The sequence below is a fragment of the Elephas maximus genome, chromosome 17 (assembly GCF_024166365.1).
Source record: "Elephas maximus indicus isolate mEleMax1 chromosome 17, mEleMax1 primary haplotype, whole genome shotgun sequence".
NCBI lineage: Eukaryota > Metazoa > Chordata > Mammalia > Proboscidea > Elephantidae > Elephas > Elephas maximus.
In genome coordinates, this window is record NC_064835.1 from 20,101,478 (window position 1) to 20,118,203 (window position 16,726).

At 36.7% G+C, this 16,726-nt stretch overlaps 1 long non-coding RNA gene across 1 annotated transcript in view; it reads left to right on the forward strand.

Annotated features, from left to right (window-relative positions):
• The window catches only part of LOC126060688 (uncharacterized), a 42,077-nt gene extending 32,270 nt beyond the window's left edge, over positions 1-9,807 (forward strand). Inside the window, exons 2-3 of the long non-coding RNA XR_007513636.1 lie at positions 5,553-5,673; positions 7,116-9,807. This is a non-coding gene — a long non-coding RNA (uncharacterized LOC126060688). The remainder of the gene's footprint in view (positions 1-5,552; positions 5,674-7,115) is intronic.
• The last annotated feature ends 6,919 nt before the right edge of the window (positions 9,808-16,726 follow it).

Genomic DNA, 16,726 nt, shown 5'->3' on the forward strand with positions numbered 1-16,726 from the left:
GAAACCAAAAGAGATCCACAAAAAAGAAAAAACATACCAGGCTCTGGATAGGTAGACTCAACATTCTGAAAATGACAATTCTACCCAAAGTAATCTACAAATATAATGCAATCCTGATCCAAATACAACAACATTCTTTAAATAGATGAAAAAAACAATCATTAACTTTATATAAAAAGGCCAGAGGCCGCATATAAGTAGAGCATTATTGAAGAAGAAGAAGGTAAGAGGACTCGCACTACCGGATCTCAGAACCTAGTATAGAGCTATAGTAGTCCAAACAGCCTGGTACTGGTACAACAGATACATCAAACAATGGAACAGAATCGAGAACCCAGATGTAAATCCACCCACCTATGGACACAGGGGTCCAAAGTCCATCAAATGGGGAAAGACAGTCTTTTAAACAAATAGTGCTGGCAATTGGATGTCCATCTGCAAAAAAAAAAAAAATGAAACAGAGCCCATACCTCACACCATACACAAAAACTAATTCCAAATGGATCAAAGACCTAAATATAAAATCAAAAACTATAAAGATCATAGAAGAAAAAACAATCAACACTAGAGATCCTATGACACGACATTAACAGGATACAAACCATAACTGACAACATACAAACTCCAGAAGATAAGCTAGATAACTGGGATCTTCTAAAAACTAAACACTTATGCCATCAAAAGACTTCACCAAAAGAGTAAAAAGAGAACCTACAGATAGGGAAAAAAAATTGGCTATTACGACCAACAAAAGTCTAATTTCTAAAATCTACAGGAAAATCTGACACCTCTACAACAAAAAGGCAAATAATTCAATTAAAAATGTGCAAAGGAAACAAACAGATACTTCAGCAAAGAAGACATTCAAGCGGCTAACAGACATATGAAGAAATGGTTGCAATTACTAGGCATTAAACAAATGCAAATCTAAACCACAATGAGATACCATCTCACCCCAGCATTACTGTCAAGAATCAAAAAAAAAAAAAAAAAAACCCAGAAAATAACAAATGTTGGAGAGCCTGCAGGGAGATTGGAACTCTTAGCACTGCTGGTGGAAATGCAAAATGGCACAACCATTTTGGAAAATGATATGGTGCATCCTCAGAAAGCTAGAAATAGAAACACCATATGATCCAGCAATCCCACTTCTAGGAATATACCCTAGAGAAATAAAAGCTGTTTCATGAATAGACACACGTGCACACCCATGTTCATTGCCGCATTTTTCACAATAGCAATACAATATGGTGGAAATAACCTGGGTGCTCATCAACAGATGAATGGACAAACAAACCATGGTATACACACAATGGAACATTATGCAACGATAAATAACAATAATGAATCTGTGAAGCATCTCACAACATGGATGAATCTGGAGGGCTGAGTGGAATAAGTCAATCACAAAAGGATAAATATTGTATGAGACCACTACTATAAAAACTCCAGAACAGGTTTACACACAAAAAGAAACAATCTTTGATGGGTATGAAGGAGGGGAGGGGCAGGGATGTAAAACACTAAATAAACAAATAGATAAGTAGTAACTCAGAAGGGTAAGACAGTATGCAATACTGGGGAAGCCAGCACACCTTGTTCAGGGTAAGGTCATGCAAGCTCCATGGACAAGGTTCATCCTTTGCTCAAAGATTAGACAGGCCCGTAAAACAAAACAAGACTAAAGGGACACAACAGCCCAGGTGCAAGGACTAGAAAGCAAGAGGGGACAGGAAATAGGGAACCCCAGGTCGAGAAGGGGAGTGTTGAGATGTCCTGAGGTTGTTAAGCAACAACATAAAACAATATGTGTACTATTTCATAGAAGCTAGTTTGTTCTGTAAACCTTCATCTAAAGTTCAATATAAATAAATAAATAAATAGATTAAAGCCTGCATCAATCAGTAATTAAAACATTTAAGGTAAACTCAACTAAGCAAATTATTGCAATTATTGCACTTACTAATTGTAATTACTATATGATAATGAGATAATATTTAACAAATACTTTAATTGGTCTTTAAAAATATAAATTTTATACATAACAATGTAGTTCAGTCTTTATAAAGAATTAAAATAACCTCTATAATGCATATATTTCCAGTTTTTAAATACAATTCTCTTTTACTTTAAAAGAAAAAAGGTATTATCTCTCTATGGTAGGCTTGTTAGAAACTCAATGGCAATATTTGCAAGATGCTTTCATTCAGAATCTTGCAGATATGCTGACTGAAATTAACATATTAAATTAAAATATTCCAAGTACTATTGTTATGTGTACATCTTAATGCCTAAATAGCGTTAGTAGAGATCACTGGAAAAAAAAAAAAAAAACTTTTAAGTCTTATATTTTAGGTTGTTTATTTTCCCCATAGGGAATAGCTTTGTTGTTATTGTTGTTCTTAGGTGCCGTCGAGTTGGTTCCGACTCATAGCGACCCTATGCACAGCAGAATGAAACACTGCCTGGTCCTGAGCCATCCTTACAATCGTTGTTAAGCTTGAGCTCATTGTTGCAGCCACTGTGTCAATCCGCCTCATTGAGGGTCTTCCTCTTTTCCACTGACTCTGTACTCTGCCAAGCATAATGTCCTTCTCTAGGGACTGATCCCTGCTGACAACACGTCCAAAGTATGTAAGACGCAGTTTCGCCATCCTTGCCTCTAAGGAGCATTCTGGCTGTACTTCTTCCAAGACAGATTTGTTGGTTCTTTTGGCAGTCCATGGTATATTTAATATTCTTCGCCAACACCACAATTCAAAGGTGTCAATTCTTCTTCAGTCTTCCTTATTCGTTGTCCAGCTTTCACATGCATATGATGTGATTGAAAATAACATGGCTTACATCAGGCACACCTTAGTCTTCAAGGTGACATCTTGGCTCTTTAACACTTTGAAGAGGTCCTTTGCAGCAGATTTACCCAATGCAACGTGTCTTTTGATTTTTTGACCGCTGCTTCCGTGGCTGTTGATTGTGGATCCAAGTAAAATGAAGTCCTTGACAACTTCAGTCTTTTCTCCGTTTATCATGATGTTGCTCATTGGTCCATTTTTGATGATTTTTGTTTTCTTTATGTTGAGGTGCAATCCATACTGAAGGCTGTGGTCTTTAATCTTCATTAGTAAGTGCTTCAAGTCCTCTTCACTTTCAGCAAGCAAGATCGGGGAATCACTTTAGAAAATATATTTCGTCTATATTTTCAAAATTTCCTGAAATTTTGAATGTTGACAAATTTAAATAGAATAGCATGAAGCCCACTGGTGCTGCAACGATATCTGTCACATCTTTGTTTGAAATCTACAGTGACATATGAGCAATAAATTACACTTATATGAGAATAGTAAATACTTGAGAACCAATGAGGAAAAGGGGAAATTCTAATTGTTTCTTTTCACACCACCTCCAGAGCATAGATATTAACATCTCTGTGTTTTTTTTTTTTTTTTCCAGAAGTTTGGAGAGTAATAATACTTTGCCCAAGGTCACACAGCAAGTATGTGTTGAGCTGAGATTTGAATGCAGGACTGTCTAACAAGAACCCCTTTCCACTGAGTCAGTTGCAACTCACAGAGACCCTATAGGACAGAACAGAACTGCCCCATAGGGTTTCCAAGAAAAAAAGAAGCCCCTGGTAAATTCGAACTGCAGACATTTTGGTTAGCGGCTGAGCTGTTAACCACTGAGGTGTCTAACAGTAGTCCAATTAAATGTATAAAATCTTGAAATGCTAGAATTGAGACAGGTATTAAAGATGACATATCCATGTTCCATCCAGTGCTTTTGTCCTTGAACAATATAAATGCTAAGTGATTTTCAGGCTATGCTTGAACAGTTCTAATTTGGGTATGTGGCTGCACAGTAAGGCAGCTAGTTTCATTTCTGGATGTCTGACTGCTAAAATGTTCTTATTTGTCTTCAAACAAAATATGTCTCTCCACGGTTTCCAGCAGTTAGTTTTACTTCAATCTCTTAAAGACATATTAAAAAAAAAAGTAAAAAAATAATCGAAAAATTTCATTGCTGTCGAGCCTATTTCATCTCCTAGTGACTCTATATGTCAAAGTAGAAGTGCCCCATAGGGGTTTCCAAGGCTGTAATCTGCACAGAGTCGACTGCCACACTCAGAAGTCTGGAACCAACAATGGCAGTAATGGAATGGGGCAGTTTTGTAGCAAGTAGAAATGGATCAAGAAACTTTGGCATAAATAGAATTAAATACCTACTGCTTGGCTTGCTAAGTCACTTGGCAGGCAAGTCAGACTTACAGGGTGAATGATGTTATATTCACATTTATTTATTCAATAGAAATCTACAAGGACATTAAATATGCAAAAAATCATTAAGTAAGAAATTGGAGCAATGTATCAGGATATAGGAAATACACACATATAATATATTAAGGGAAATATATGATTCACAATTAATTGAATTGAGTTACGGAAAAACTAACATTATACTGAAAGGATATTTGAAAGAGTTAATGTAGTGATAGAAAAAAAGGTAGTTTTTTTCTTTATATTTTTTTTCAAAAATAATGATTATATTTTCTCTAAAATTTATCTTGTGTTTAAACTGTAATTTATGATTGTATAGCTAATGAATGAAGTTTGAAAAGAAGTAAATCATAAGGAAGAAAGGGAAAAGTTCTCATAATCCCACCATAGACATTCATGATTAGGTTCAATGTTGTGTTAATAGTCTTTCTTTTGTAAATGTGCAGACCCCTGTTTTGTTTGTTTTTGTTTTACCATTCGGAACTGACTCCAGGACATAGGTCAGAGAAGCTTGCTCTGGATTAGTGGGTCAGAAGAACTGAATTATCAGGGGCTTCTTTTTTCTTTTTTTCTAGGAAGCTAGGGATCTGAGAAGGCACTGGGCAGTTGGAATAGGCATAAAGGTCAACCAAAAGCTTTTTACACACACATTTAATAATGTCTAATAAAACACTGTCTTAAAAGTAACCAGTGACTCAGAAATAAATGACAGCCGTATTTAATTAGGCTGTTTGCAGCGTGGTCTCGGGCACTGGAAGCATTGTTGTCCTCAAACTATAGAACTGGGAAATGAGCATGAAGATCACCGTGGTGGAAAGCACAGGCTGTCTTCTCCTGGGCGGTAGGTTGGGTTCTGTCAAAAATACAGGAAGATGCTTGAGCCATCCAAACAGACAAAGGACTGCAAGGTGAGAGACAAAGATTTTCAAGACTGGCCTTACCCTCAGTCGAGCAGATTCAAAGAAGCAGGAAAGAAAAAAATTTAAAAAATGTGTGACAACATATTGAGGGAATTTAAGATGATTTTTTCACCGTTCTAGATCTGATGGCTTACATCATTTTAGATTGAAATTGAGGGAAGATAATAGGAATTGGGAAGTTTAAAATATACTTGGATCTTGACACTGTTATTGGTACTAGACTGCTAAGGCAGTACAAAAAACTGGACAAAATATATAAACTGTTTGTAGGCAATGGACAAGTATTGCAAAAACCATGATTACTGAGCAAAGAAAAACTCGTGATCTAGGTCTCACAACCTTGTTTGTTCTCTGCCAGGACACAATTTCCTGACTCCAAGGTAGCAAGCTGGTGTTCAAACAAAGTATGATAGCCATGCCTATCTGAAGAGTGAGACCTCACAGACATAGACATGTCTATTATGAAACCCTGTTATGAGGTGAATACATATGTGAGTTTTCATGTATTACTGATGAATTGACCTTTTGTCATCACAAAATATTACTCTTTGCCCCTGGTAGATTTCTTTTTTCTGATATCTAGTTTCATTGATGTTAATATAGCTATTCTAGCTTTGTTTTTTACTTTGTATATCTTTTTTATCCTTTTACTTTTTAACCTCCATACCTTTACATTTGAAGTTTGTGGGTTTTTTTTTTTTTTTTTTCGCTTGTTTCTTTGTTTTGGTTGGTTATTTTATTTTTTAGACCACATGTATATCTTCTTTTTGTTTTTCCTTCCCTGACATTCTCCTTTTTTTAATTGGAGTGTTTAGACTACATTTAATTTTTGATATGATTAGGTTTAAACTTACCACATTGCTGCTTGTTTTCTATTTGTAATAGACAATCTTTCTTCATTTTTCTTATATTCCATTTTATCTCCGGAGCCCTGGTGGCCCAGTGGTTAAGAACTCAGCTGCTGACCAAAAGGTTGGCAGTTTGAATCCACCAGTCGCACCTTGGGAACCCTATGGGGCAGTTCTACTCTGTCCGATAGTGTCGCTAGGAGTTGCAATCGACTCAATGGCAATGGGTTTGCTTTTGGTTTTTTTGGCTTATCATGGAGCTGTGGCGGCACAAATGTTTAAGTGCTTGGCTTTAAAACTGCTAAACCCATCCAGCAGCTTCACTGGAGAAGGACCTGGTGATATGCTTCCATAAAGATTATAGCCAAGAAAACCCTGTAGGGCTGTTTTACTCTGTCACGGGGTTGATATGAGTTGAATCAGCTTGACGGCACCTAACACCAATAATAGAACATTGGCTTATCAGTTATACCTTTGTTTTTATTTTTGGTGAATGATAAAGGTTTTACCACTTTAACTTACCACAGTCTATCTTCAAATAATACCATACCATGTCATGTATAATGTAAGAAATTTACAGTATACTTTCCATTGACTCCTCCCATGATCTGTACTACTGTTGTTATCCGTTTTACTTCCACATGTTATAAAATCCATAATAAACTGTTATTATTATTCATTAGTATTTACCTTTTAAAGAGCTTTTAAAATGATAGAAATTGCTTTTATGTTTCCCTACATATTTGCCATTCTTTATTATTTTGTGCAGATAGACATTTCCATTTAGTTTATTTTCTTTTTGCCAGAAGATGTCTCTTAACATTTCTTGAAGTTTGTGCCTAATAGAGACAATTATTATTATTATTATATTTATTCATCTGGAAATGCTTTTATTTTCCAGCCATCACTTTTGAAGTATATTGGCAGTGGCTGTAGAATTTTAGGTTGGTTGTTATTTTGTTTAACACTTTAGAAATATTTTCCCATTGTCTTCTGACTTTATCATTTAAGAAATGAAATAATCATTTCCTTAGTGCATTTATGATTTTCTCTGTTTTTTTTTCCTTTTTTAGTAGTTCCCCTCTGATATGTGTGAGATTTTTCTTTTCATCCTTCTTGGGATTATAATGTTTTACAAAGAGGAACTTGAAGTACTTACTGATGAAGATCAAAGACTATAGCCTTCAGTATGAATTGCACCTCAACATAAAGAAAAAAAAAATGCAACCAGACCAATAAGCAATATCATGGTAAACAGAGAAAATATTGAAGTTATCAAGAACTTCATTTTACTTGGATCTACAATCAACACCCATGGAAGCAGAAATCAAGAAATCAGATGATGTATTGCATTGGGCAAATCAGCGGCAAAAGACATATTTAAAGTGTTGAAAAGCAAAGATATCGCTTTGAGGACTAAGGTGTGCCTGAACAAAACCATGATGTTTTCAATTGCGTCATATACATGTAAAAGCTGGACAATGAACAAGGAAGATCAAGGAAGAACTGACACCTTAGAAATATGGTGTTGACAAAGAACATTGAATGTACATGAACTGCCAGAAGGATGAACAAATCTGTCTTGGAAGAAGTACAATCAAAGTGTTCCTTAGAAGCAAAGATGGCGAGACTTCATCTCACATACTTTGGATATGTTATCAGGAGGGACAAGTCTCTGGAGAAGGACATCATGCTTGGTAAAGTAGAGGGTTAAGGACAAAGAGGAAGGCCCTCAGTGAGGTGGATTGACACAGTGGCTACAACAAACATAACAAAGATTGTGAGGATGGCACAGGACCAGGCAGTGTTTCATTGTGTTGTACATAGGGTACCTATGAGTCAGAACAGACTCAAAGACACCTAACAATAACAATGACAATATTCCCCTTTTATACTTGACTTTTCTGCAAGTCAACCCAAACTACTTTAAAATTCTCCAAAATAATGTAACAATATAGCTTGAATCCTTCATGACAATCCTAACTTAAAATAATCTGTTGCTATGTTAGTGCACATTTCACACATTATGCTTGATCCAATGCCATGGTGATTCTGGGTCTTGGTATTATCCCTACCATATACAATGGAATCAAGTTCTACTAAGTTCGAGAAGTTCATATAAAGTAAGACCAGAATGGTGCTTATAGCAGAATGTCTGATGCTCAGTTTTGGCAAATTGTAAGAAGAGTTTGAAGTACACTACAAACTCTGACAAGCAGTTATATATTTAGGATGCCATGAAAACTAAAGATATGTATTGGTAACTGACCCACAGTGTTCATGACAATTACGGAACCAGTGGTCATCACTGGAAAGTACTTGTATTCATTGTGGCTAAACTGAATGCCTCGTTTTAGAGAACAGAAAGCCTTCATAAGTTTTCTTAAAGTTCTATTTATGATTATCCACTTAGGTAAAAGGGAATTAACAAATACAGAATATGATAGATTTTAGACAGTACACTTTAAATTTATATTGAATCTAAGATTTGTACTAAACTTCAAGCCCTGATCACAAAAATATTCCTTATGTTTTGCTTCTAGCAACCCTAGGAGCTGGGGAATTTGGACCTTCCCATGGGCAGATATGTCAGTCATGGGCTCTAATCCTCGTCTTTAGAGTCTTAGGATCCTGTAATATGAGAGAAAGAATGACCGCATTGGGCTTCATGCCTTCAGGTTGCGTTTAGAAAAACCTTTTTTTTTTTTTGTCACAACAGGGGAATGAGGAATGAAAAGGATGTATGTCTGGATGGTCACAGTGACCCCACTTGTGGCCTACCGCACCAAACTGAAAGCAAATCAGTGTGTGCAGTCCCCATTGCAAGCCCTGAGCTGACTGGAGGGTGGAAGGAGAACTGATCAAGATGAGGAACTCACTTTTATCTTCTTGCTTTCTGGGCTTGTACTTTAAAAAATGAGACATACAGACATCTCTTTTGATTCTCTAAATCTTCCTTGCCCCTTCTGGTCTGTTTCCCTGCACTAAGATGGCCAGTATGGTCGCCTTCTTCTCCACCTTAGCCTATATTAGCTCTACAGATAGTAAAGATTCAGGCAGCATATGGGACACATGATACAGCTTAATATGTCAGTAACTAGTGAAAATAAATTTCTCCTTCTACCTGTTCATAGTCTGGAAGCTGTGCTGTTTTCCCCGTGGTGGAAGTAAAACCATCTTCATTCTTAGCACCTGGTAATAAGGATTCTCCCTAGTTTTAAGGATCATGATGTGTTTGTGTTTGGATGGGTGGGGAAAGGGAAAGAAAAATTGTTTTTCCAGGTACTTGAGAATTCGGAAGAGATATTAATATCTGCATAAATATTTATGTACAGAGATGTTTATCATTATGTTACTGACAAGATTTGGAAAATTGGAAACAATAGAAATATTGAAAAATGTTTACAAAAAAAATCAAACCCACTGCCATCGAGTGAATTCTGCATCATAGCCGCCCTATAAGACAGAGTAGAAATGTCCCATAGGGTTTCCAAGGCTGTAAAATCTCTGTGGAAGCAGACAGCCACATCTTTGTCCTGCAGAGCACCTGGTGGGTTCATATCTCAAATCACTAACATTTTATTTGGCAGCTGAGCATGTTAACCACTGTGCCACCAGGGCAGTATGTTAAAAATAGTTAACATCTAATTAGTTGGATTGTGAGCATTTCGTCTAATATGCATTTTTAATGAATTCCTTATAATTAATATGGAATTAATATGGGTGATTATTTTTGGAATCTCTAAAATTAATTTTATTTCTTTAAGTAGCAAAGCCACTGAATAAAGTCAAATATTTTTAAAAATCAGTTTTATCCATTTATTTGATAGCAAATATGATGTTACTCCCTTGCTGTAAAATCTTTCACTGACTTCCTATTAACTTTAAAGTCTAAATTCTAATATATATACAATGATTTTTATAATCTGATCATATCTAAATGGCAACCTCACTTTCTATCTAGTTTTCCTTTCCTCCTTGCACTCTCAGATTACCAATTTATTTGTTATTCCTCCAGAACAGAATCTATCACATGTTAGTGTCTTTGGATATGCTGCCCCCACCCTCTGGAATGCAATTCACTCTATTTTCATCTGTCAAAATTCCTCTGCAGAAAGCCTGTCTGCCCTGATTCCCACAAGATACACAGGCTGTGTTTCTTTTGTGCTCTAATTGTAGATGGTGAATACCATGCTATTACTCCTGGAACAGTGCTTTCTGAGTTTCCTGAGGGTCAAAGGTGTGCTTCTGATTTCTGTATGTTACTCTTCACAATGTGTGCTGGGTTCACAGAAGGAGCTCAATAATTGGAGGAAGAGGAATTACACATCAAAGAGTGGGAGAAGTAGACATAATTCAGTATATTTCAAATTTTTAAAATGATAATATAAAAATTACACATAGATCAAAATTGAATACAAAAAATCAACATATCAATATAATAATGTCAAGCATAAAATGATATATAATATAGCTCACATGAGATAAAACTAAGAGTTCACTATTAGTTTTTTTTTTTCTTAAACAGTGGATGCTATGGTACCATTTTACATCTATTCCATTAGCAAAATAATATTAAACAATCAAAATACATATTAACAAGGCTGCAGAAATTCTGCAACATTCATAAATCATGGAAGCATTTCTTTATTCATGCATCCATTCAACCTGCATTTATTATCTATTCTGTGTTATGCGTAGTGACAGGAACTGGGGATACAAATTGAATAAGATATTGGCCATGCCCTCAAGGAGATTATTGGAATGATACATGAACAGACAGATTTTAGGAGATAACTCGAGTGATATTTATGTCAAAATAGGGGCTACATCAGGAAAAAAATTCCAATGAGGAGAGAAACCTTAAATTAATATTTAAGAATAAGGGAGGGAAAAAGTGAGCAAGGTTAATGAAAGCACAAAGTAATAAAGTGGGATGACTCACTCAAGGGCTTAAATATTGGTGCATCATTTAGAAAAGTAAATTTAAAAAAGAATAATAATAAATATGTTCATACACTTTGACTCAATGAGTTTTGTGTTTGGAAAATTATGATGTTAAAACATTCCAAAGGACAAAATATAATGCCAGTTCATTTCTAAAGCTAAAGGAAAAGGAAATAGCTTAAAAGTCCAGAATTGGGTAACTTATTAGGTAAATGATAGCATATTGATTTACCACATTATTATATGGTTCTCAATATTATTGAGTATTAAAATTATATAGCAGCATGGGAAAAGTTTATAAAATGAGGTAGGGGAACAATGAAATGCCACATTTATGTTACCAGGTTGTGAATACTGTTTGTTATTTTTTTCTAGAAGACTTATAGCCTCACTTTTTATAAAATGCTTAGACCTATGATCCATTTCAAATTAATTTACGTTTAGCATATGGGATAAAATTTGAGGTTAACTTTGTTTCCATATGGGTTTTGTGTTGTTCCAGCAAAATTTGTTGAAGAGTTTTCTTTTCCCACTGAACTGCTGTGAGGTTTTGGTGAAAAATCAATTGACTATAGATGAATGGGCCTCTCTTGGACCTTCTGTTCTATTTCACTGACCTAGTTGTCTATCCTTATGCCACTTCCACACTGCATTGTACATGGCTGCTTTATAGAGAATCTTCTAGTTTTGTTAAATTTACCTATTTGACTTTGTAGTTGCATTGTACATGCCTTAAAAGTTTCTTTGCAGAAAATCATGTCATCTGCAAAAGCAAAGTTTTACATATTCCTTTCCAATTTTATACACCTCCCCTTTTTATTGCCCTACTACACTTGCAGGAGCCCTGGTGGCACAGTGGTTAATGGCTAAGCTGCTAACCGAAAGGTCAGCGATGCGAATCCATCAGCCACACCATGGGAGTAAGATGATGCGGGCTGCTCCTATAAAAATATACAGCCTTGGACATGCTATGGAGCAGTTCTACTCTGTCCTATAGGGTCGATATGAGTCAGAATCGACTCCATGGCAACCGGAAATGGGGCTGCATTTGCAAGGGTCTCTGGTACAATTTTGGATAAAGTTAGCAATACAAAAAAGAAAACATTAATCTTAAGGGAACGTCATTCAATATTTTGCCATAAAAAATTATGCTATTTTCCTTCCTCTATTGAGATGATCACTTGTTTTTCTCTCCTTATTCTGTTTAAATGTTGATTTATTTATTTTCAAATGTTAACCAAATTGTATTAGTGAGATAAACTTGACTTTGTCATGTTGTATTGCTCTTTTTGTATATTATAGGATTCTAGTTGCTAATATTTTGTTAAAGATGCAGGGTCTTAATTTTTATTTCTTGTCATATCTTTGTCAAGTTTTAGGATCAGATTTATACTCCTCTCATAAAAAGAATTGCTATGTATTCCTTCCTACTCTATTTTGTAAAAGAGTGTTTATATTTGACTTTATTTTTTCTTAAAATTTTTATAAAACCATCTGGACCTTGAGTTTCCTTTACAGCAAGTTTTTGATTACATATTCAATTTATTTTATGGTCCAAGAGCTAACGTGATTTTCTCTTTCAACTTGTGTCAGTTTTAGAAATGTATGCTTTTTAAGGAATTTGTTTTATCTAAAATGTTGAATTTATTGGAAAAGAAAAGTTAAACTTTATATAAGTTAAACATTTCTGCTCATTAAAAACACCTTTAAAAGTATCTGGTTCTGGTTAAGATGGAAAAAGTGCTCTCTACCTGGATTCTCACACTGAATGCATGGAGCTGCTACCTGAAGACTCTGAAAAGTAAGTGGTAGCAGGGAGGTCGGAGAGAGAAAAAAAAAAAAAAAGACCCAAATTAAGGTCAATCCAGCAGTGAATGTCCTTTTTTTTCCTGTTTCTCCAGTGTCCTCTACCCTGAACTCAAAGGCAGCTTGAAATGCAAAATTTCACACTTCTTGCTCACAGAGACATCTCTAACAGAGGCCTTTTCTTTCTGATCTGAAGAGTTTAAAAGAAGGGTCCAAAGTTAGACTTATTGTTGTTGTTAGGTGTTGTCCAGTTGTTTCCAACTCATAATGACCCTATGTACAACAGGACGAAACACTGCTCAGACCTGCGCCATCCTCACAATTGTTATGTTTGAGCCTATTGTTGCAGCCACTGTGTAAATCCATCTCCTCAATGGTCTTCCTCTTTTTCAGTGATCCTTTACCGTACTAAGCATGATGATTTTAAGTACCTTGCAACCTGAGGGGCTCATCTTCTTGCACTATATCAGACAATGTTCTGCTAATATTCATATGGTTTTCACTGGCCAATTTTTTCAGAAGTACACAACTAGGACCTTCTCCCTAGTCTGTCTTAGAGTGGAAGCTTAGCTGAAATAGCAGTGGCATAGCTAGCTACTAGCTGGTATTTGAAATACCAGTGGCATAGCTGCCAGCATCACAGCAACAAAGCAACACACAAGCCACCACAGTATGACAAACTGACAGATGTGTGGTGGAAGAGTAGAGTGAGGGAAATCCCCTGGTTCTTGTGTGTGAGTTTGTTGTGTCCATTTTCCTCCTCCCCCTTCCTCTCACCAGATAATACTGAGGGAGCAGTGATTGTGGTGTGACAGTGAGAACAATGATAGCTAGGCAAGTGCCTATAACCATGTTTTCAAGGAAGTGAGAAGAAGCCCTGTTGTGTTTTCTGTTTACCCCCTCATTGTCCCTAAAGGCAGATGCCATCACAAAAATGTGAAACAGAGTAAAAAAACTAAAGTCCCAACTTTCTAGCTACAAGATGAGTGAAGGAAGCTAAAATTGTAGCTCCTTAAGAGTGTCAAGAGGTAAAAATTTGTTATCCCATCAAGTTTGTTTATGAACTCCAGGAATCCTTCCCAAGCTGTACATTCATGGATCTGAAGATTAGGAAAAAAAAAAAAAAAAAAGGCTTTGATAACCTGGGGTACAGGACTGCTCTAGTCCCAGTCCCAGATTTGCCATGGGGTACTCCACATGCAGGACAAACACAAACAGCACGGCAGATATTCCCAAGCTGATATGAGGTCTGAATTTGTGATAACCTTATATAAAATTTTCTTTTTTTCTTATATAAATGAAGGAAGCCCTAGTGGCATAACCAAAAGGTTGGCAGTTCAAATCCACCAAGCACTCTTGGAAACTCTTTAGGGCAGTTCTACTCTGTCCTATAAGGTCACTATGAGTCAGAATCGATTGAATGGCAGCAGGTTTGGTTTTGGTTTTTTACATAAATGAAGACCAATTTCTTTATATATTTTCTTTTCATGTTTTTTAGTCTTGTTGATTTTGTATTTGCTGAGTATTTATGTTTTTCTTGCTTTTTATTTGTACTTACTCTTGGACCCCTGTCATGGGTGGCTCAGTGGAGTGGGTGGAGCCACCAGTCCTCAGGCCCCTAATGTGGGTAGGTGAGGACCCTGCCTAATGGGGAGGGTTGTGTTAAATGTCACAAATCTGCCACTACCCCTTATAGCTGATAGAGATGAAAATAGTTTTCAAGTATATACCCTGTCATACTGTGTTAATGAGGGCCTGCACTGTTGAAATGGGCCCACACAGATCTATGCAGGGTGAAAGGCATTCAGAGTTCTTGGACCCCTTATGCCTGTGCCTAGGCAAAGGGGCTGTGCCTGGTCTGAGTTACTGGCTTAGGGGAGCTGACAGATTACTTTTTCCTTTTTGTTATTTTGTTCCCTCTTCAAAGCTGGGAGAATGGCTCAGAGCACAAGATGGGTCCTACTTCTGGCCCAGGAAGTACAAGAATCTCTGAAGGCAGGCTGGGACCCTGAGCAGAGTGGGGAGGGGGCAGGTAAATGGGAGAGAGGTACTTCGCCAAAAGTTTATTTTTTTTTTTTTGATCTGTGCAGTAGGCTAGACACTTGTACTTTCCCTGATTGAGTACCATTTCTTGGTGGTTCTGGAGACTTCAGCAGGCTCTCCACCACTGGGAAAATGCCTCCTGAGTGCTACTGCTTACCTTACCCCTCCTGAGTTAGCTGATCCATCCTGCAGGGTGCTGGTGCCAGCCAGGTCAGGTCTGGCAACTCCTCGCTGCTTCTGAACCATCTCTACCTCCCCCTGCAGCTCAGTCCAATTTCTCAGCTTAGTCTTTGATGTTCACCCAGATTGTCATATGTAACCAATTCACTCGTTTTCAGGGTCTTTGTTGTAAGAGAGACCACAGGAGGCGTCTGACGACTATGCCATCTCGGCCCTGCCCAAAAAACAATTTCTTGAAAGCCAAAAATTATCAAGATTTTTCCTAGAAGATATTGACAATCTCAATAGCCCTATATCTATTAAAGAAATTGCATTTATACAAAAAAAAATCTTTCAAAAATGGTAACTTCAAGCCCAGATGATTTCACTGGTCAATTCTTTCAAACGTTTAAAGAAGAAAAAGCATCAATTCCACACAATCTTTTCCAGAAAATGGAAGAGATGGGACCACATTCCAACTCATTTAATGAGGCTAGCATATCCTGATACCTGACATTCTGACCCCAAAACCAGATTAAGAAGTAAAAAAACAAAAAACAAACAAAACCCACACACAAATTCAAAAAAATACCCTAAATACCTATATTCCTTAAAAATACACAAAGAAAAACCCTTAAGAAAACATTAGCCTTTAACAATTATTTATTTTGTTTTATAACAAAACAAAAACACCTTAAACTAGAAGCAGAAAGGAATCTTGTTAAAGTCTGCCTTGCGCAGAGCTGGACCCCCTACCACAGCCAGATACCTGTGCCTACACCAATCACCCCTACTTGTCTAGGACCGTAGGTGACAGCCTACACCACACACTTGGTGACCAACGACCTAGATACCTGAGCTGAATCCATACAAGAAAAGAAAATGGGCTCCTGGGCTCACAAACCTAGTAACAGCTCTAACCACCTGGAGCCAGGACATTAAATCTTCAAAGGTGCCAGTAATCAAACTAGCTCATACGAACAGCCTATTAGGGGATATCAAAACCAAACAAGAAGATAGGACACAGTAAGCAAACATTAAATAAATAAATACAATAACTTATTGATGGCTCAGAGAAACAGTCACTATCAAACCACATAAAGAGGCAGACCACTATGGCTTCAGCAAGCTACCATATCAAAGAATCAAGAATTCTTCCAGGTGAAGAAAACATCCTGGAATTACCGGAGGTGAAATACAAAAGATTAATATACAGAACTTTTTAAGAAATTAGGAAGGAGATCAGGCAAAATGCAGAACGAGTCAAGGAGCACACATAAAAAACAATAGAGAAAATGAAGAAGATTAGAGAAGAGTATAACAACAAATTTAATAGGCTGGAAGAATCCATAGAGAGACAGCAAACAGACATCCAGAATATTAATAATAAGATTTCAAAATTAGACAACTCAATAGAAAGTTATAGGAGCAGAATTGAAGCAATGGAAGTCAGAATTACTGAGATTGAAGATAAAGCACTTGACACCAATATACTCGCTGCCGTGGAGTTGATTCCAACTCATAGCGACCCTATAAGACAGAGTATAACTGCCTCATAGAGTTTCCAAGGAGTACCTGGTGGATTTGAACTGCTAGACCTGACACCAACATATCTGAGGAAAAATCAGATAAAAGAATTTTAAAAAATGAAGAAAACCTAAGAATTATGTGGGACTCTATCAAGAGGAATAACCTACGAGTGACCGAAGCACCAGAATGGGTGGGGGTA